The sequence below is a fragment of the Pongo pygmaeus genome, chromosome X (assembly GCF_028885625.2).
Source record: "Pongo pygmaeus isolate AG05252 chromosome X, NHGRI_mPonPyg2-v2.0_pri, whole genome shotgun sequence".
In the NCBI taxonomy this organism is placed as follows: Eukaryota; Metazoa; Chordata; class Mammalia; order Primates; family Hominidae; genus Pongo; species Pongo pygmaeus.
Window position 1 is genome coordinate 150,302,771 of NC_072396.2, and position 5,388 is coordinate 150,308,158.

General features: G+C 45.5%; 1 pseudogene; it reads left to right on the forward strand.

The window, feature by feature from the left end:
* The first annotated feature begins 1,925 nt into the window (after positions 1-1,925).
* Positions 1,926-4,129, forward strand: LOC129025228 (tRNA (guanine(26)-N(2))-dimethyltransferase-like; annotated as a pseudogene).
* Positions 4,130-5,388: the final 1,259 nt, after the last annotated feature.

Genomic DNA, 5,388 nt, shown 5'->3' on the forward strand with positions numbered 1-5,388 from the left:
TTTCAAGACAAAATCTATAATAAGAGACAAAGAGGAACACTATATAATAATAAAGGAGTCAATTCAGCAAGAGGATATAACAACTTTAAATACATATGCACTGAATAAAGGAGTCCCCAGGTAGATGCAGCAAGTATTATTAGAGCTAAAGTAAGAGATAGACTCCAATACAATTAGAGCTGCATACTTCAACACCACACTTTCTTCATTGGACATATCTTCCAGACAGAAAATAAACAAAAGATAGGTTAGACTTACTTGCACTATAGACCAAATGGATCTAACGGATATTTACAAAACATTTCATCCAATGGCTGCAGAATATTCCTTTTTTTTTTCCCTCAGCACATTGATCATTCTCAAGGACAGACCATATGTTAGGTCACAAAACACGTCTTAAACAATTGAAATTATATCAAGCATCTTCTCTGACCACAATGGAATAAAACTAGAAATCAATAATAAGAGAAATTTTTGGAAACTATACAAACACATGGAAATTGAACAATATGCTCCTGAATTATCAGTGGGTCAATAAAAAAATTAAGAAGCAGATTGAAAAACTCCTTGAAACAAGTGACATTGAACACACAACACACTAAAATCTATGGGATGCAGCAAAAGCATCCTTGGTCTATGTATCCTTGTTTGCAGATGATATAATCTTATATTTGGAAATATCTAAAGACTCCACAAAATAACTATTGGAATTATAAAACAAATTCGGTAAAGTTGAAGATACAAGATTACTATGCAAACATCAGTAGCATTGCTATATGTCAACAGTGAACAATGTGAAAAAGAAATTAAAAAGTAATCCCATATTTAATACTGAGAGAAGTTTATAGCTATCAGAACCTATATCAGAAAAGAAGAAAAACTTCAAATAAAAAATCTAAGGATGCATCTTAAAGAACTAGAAAAGCAATAGTGAACTAACTTCAAAATTAGCAGAGGAAAAGAAATAATAAAGATCAGAGCAGAAATAAATGAAATTGAAACAAAAATATATAAAAGATCATTGAAACAAAAAGTTGGTTTTTTGAAAAGTTAAACAAAATTGACAAACCTTTAACCAGACTAAGAAAAAAAAAAGAGAGAAGATCTAAATAAATAAAATCAGAAATGACAAAGGCAATACTGCAACTGATACTGCAGAAATTCAGAGGATCATTAGTGGCTACTATATGCCAGTATATGCCAATAAGTTGAAAAATCTAGAAAAAATAGTCAAATTCCTAGACAGGAACAACCCACCAAGATTAAATCAGGAAGACATCCAAAATTTGAACAGACCATTTCCAGTAATGAAAGCCCAGGACCCAGTGGCTTCACTGTTGAATTCCACCAAACATTTAAAGAAGAACTAACACCAATCCGACTCGAATTATTCCAAAAAAAAATAGAGGAGGAGAGAATACTTTCAAATGCATTTTGTAAGGCCAATATTACACTGATACCAAAACTAGACAAAGACACATCAAAAATAAATAAATAAATAAACTATAGACCAATACTTCTGATATATGTGGATGCAAAAATCCTCAACAAAATACTAGCAAACATAATTCGACAATACATTAAAAACATCATTAATCATGACCAACTGGGACTTATCTTTGTGATACACGGATGGTTTACCATATGAAAATCAATCAACGTGATACATCAAATCAGCAGAATGAAGGAGAAAAACCATATGATTATGTAAATTGAGGCTGAAAAATTATTTGATAGAATTTAATATCCATTCATGATTTAAAAAAAAAAACCCTCAAAAGACTGGGACTAGAAGTAACATACCTGGACTGTGGCAACATGGTGGCGCCCAGGTCCTAATTCGAGAAACGTACACCTTGACTAATTCAGTTTTCTGTGGTTACGAGAGAAGAGCCGGGTTTATCGAGGGGCAGTCCCCAGCGCTGCCGAATCCAGCAGTGATGGAGAGCGGCACCGGTCCCTGCGGAGAACAGCGCCCACGTGAAGTCCAGCAGACGACAGTCACTGAGGGGGCTGCCAAAATCCCAGCGCCAACGAGGTCTTTTATAACCTTGTGCAGGAATTCAATCGGGACACGACATGTGCTGTGATCATCCAGTTTGCTCGCATTCAGCTTGGGGCCAAAGGAGTCCAGATCAAGGTGCCAGGAGAGAAGGATACACAAAAGGCTGTCGTGGACTTGTGAAAGCAAGAGGAGGAAAAGGTTGAACCGAAAGAGAGTGAAAACCTGGCCTCAGGAGACCAACCTCGCACAGCGACCGTGTGGGAGATCTGCGAGGAAGGCCTGCAAGTGCTGGAAGGCCTGGCAGCTTCAGGCCTACGTTCCATTCGATTTGCCCTAGAGGTGCCTGGGCTCAGATCTGTGGTTGCAAACGATGCCTCTGTCCGGGCTGTGGATCTCATACGCTGGAATGTGCAGCTCAATGACGTGGCCCACCTGGTACAGCCCAGCCAAGTAGATGCCTGGATGCTGATGTACCAGCACCAGAGGGTGTCGGAGAGGTTCGACGTCATCCATCTGGACCCCTATGGCAGTCCTGCGCCCTTCCTGGATGCAGCTGTGCAGGCTGTGAGTGAAGGAGAGTTGCTGTGCGTGACCTGCACGGACATGGCGGTGCTGGCGCAGAACAGCGGGGAGATGTGTTACAGCAAGTTCGGTGCCATGGCCCTCAAGAGCCGGGCCTGCCACGAGATGGCCCTGAGAATCGTCCTGCACAGCCTGGACCTCCGCGCCAACTGTTACCAGCGCTTCCTGGTGCCGCTGCTTAGCATCAGCGCCGACTTCCACGTGCGTGTTTTTGTACGTGTCTTCACCGGCCAGCCCAATGTTAAGGCCTCAGCCAGCAAGCAGGCGCTGGTGTTCCAGTGTGTGGGCTGCCGGGCCTTCCATCTTCAGCGCCTCGGCAAAGCGTCAGGAGTCCCCCGCGGCCGGGTCAAGTTCTCTGCAGCCTGTGTTCCCCCCGTGACCCCGAGTGTGAACACTGTGGGCAGCGACACCAGCCTGGTTGCTCCATGTGGGCAGAGGCCATCCATGACTTGGATTTCGTGAGCTGTGTCCTAGAGGCTGTGAGCGCTAACCCCGGCCACTTCCACACCTCGGAGCGGATGCCAGAGGGTCCTGAGAGTCATGACTGAGGAGCTCCCGGAGGTGCCTCTGTACTACACCCTGGACCAGCTGAGCAGCACCATCCTCTGCAACACGCCCAGCCTCCTGTTGTTGCGGTCGGCCCTCCTCCACGCTCACTTCCGGGTTTCGCTCTCCCACGCCTGTAAGAACGCTGTGAAGACGTATGCCCCGCCTCTGCCCTCTGAAACATCACGCGCTGCTGGAAGAAGGAATGTCCGGTGAAACAGGAGCGACTCTCAAGAGACCAGCCCAGCGTCCGGCATTCTCAGTGTGGAGCCCAGGCTGCAGGGCAACTTCACCATCCGGGAAAATGCCAACCCCAGCTCCCGCCAGCGACGACTCCAGCGCTTCCGGGCCAACCCGGAAGCAAACTGGGGCCCGAGGCCTCATGCCTGGCCAGGGAGCAAGGCTGCCGGCGAAGCTATGGAGGAGAGACGCAGGCTGCTTCCTAAGGAGCGGAAGGAGCCGCCTGAGGACAGGGCCCAGCGAGCTGCCCTGCTCAAGACATTTCCTTGCAAAAGGGTTAAGGAGGGGGGCGGGGCGCGGTGGCTCACGCCTGTAATCCCAGCACTTTGGGAGGCCAAGGCGGGCGGATCACGAGGTCAGGAGTTAGAGACCATCCTGGCTAACACGGCGAAACCCCGTCTCTACTAAAAATACAAAAAAATTAGCCGGGCGTGGTGGCGGGCGCCTGTGGTCCCAGCTATTTGGGAGGCTGAGGCAGGAGAATGGCGTAAACCCGGGAGGCGGAGCTTGCAGTGAGCCAAGATCACGCCACTGCACTCCAGCCTGGGTGACAGAGTGAGACTCCGTCTGAAAAAAATAAATAAATAAATAAATAAAAGGGTTAAGGAGGGCACCTGTCAATGCGGGGACCAGTGCTGCTACTCCCACAGCCCTCTGACACCCGGGGTCTCTGCTGATGCTGCCCCTGACTGTCCAGAGACCTCCAACCACAGACCCCCTGGACCTGGGGCTGCCACTGGGCCCGGAATAGACTGAACCAATAAAGAGATGTCGTCTGGGCGCAGCGGCTCACGCCTGTAATCCCAGCACTTTGGGAGGCCGAGGCGGGCGGATCACGAGGTCAAGAGATCGAGACCGTCCTGGCCAACAAGGTGAAACCCCGTCTCTACTAAAAGTCCAAAAAATTAGCTGGGCATGGTGGCACGCGCCTGTAGTCCCAGCTACTCGGGAGGCTGAGGCAGGAGAATCGCTTGAACCCGGGAGGCAGAGGTTGCAGTGAGCCGAGATGGCGCCACTGCACTCTAGCCTGGCAACAGAGTGAGACTCCATCTCAAAAAACAAACAAACAAAAAAGAAAAACACACACACACACACAGAGAGGTCACGTAACCTTCTCCCTATTTAAAAAAAAAAAAAAAAAGTAACATACCTCAACATAATAAAAGTCATATATGACACACACACCCACAGCTAGAATCACATTGAGTGGGGAAAAGATGAAAGCGTTTCTTCTAAGATCTGGGACATAAAAAGGATGCCCACTTTCACCACTGTCATTTAACATAGATTTCAAAGTCCCAGCTAGAGCCATCGGACAAGAGAAAGAAACAAAGGGCGTCCAAATTGGAAAGGAAGAAGTCAAATTATTTTTGTTTTCAGATAATACAATCTTATATTTGGAAAAATCTAAAGATAGCACAAAATAACTATTAGAATTATTAAACAAATTCACTAAAGTTACAGACACAATATCAATACACAAACATTTCCAGGTCATTGCTCTAAGCACAAATTTATTGAGTAATACCTCACAAGCACAGGTAACCAAGTAAAAGTGGCCAAATGGTATCACATGAAGTTCAAAAGCTTCCGCATAGCAAAGGATACAATAAACAAAGTGAAGGGTCAACCCACAGAACTGGAGAAAATATTTGCAAACTTCCCAAACTCAAACAACTCTATGGGGAAAAAAACTAATAATTCTATCCCAAAATCCCAAAATGGGCAAAAGATGTGAAAAGATATTGCTCAAAAGAAGACATACAAATGGCAACAGGCATATGAAAAGGTGTTCAACATCATTGATCATCAGAGAAATGTACATCAGAACTACAATGAGATATCATCTCACCCCAGTGTAAAATGGCTTATATGCAAAAACAGGCAATAACAAATGTTGTGAGGAAGTGGAAAAAAGGGAATCCTCGTACACTGTTGGTGGAAATGTAAATTAATACAACCACTTTGGAGAACAGTATGGAAGTTCTTCAAAGAACTAAAAATAGAGCTACTGA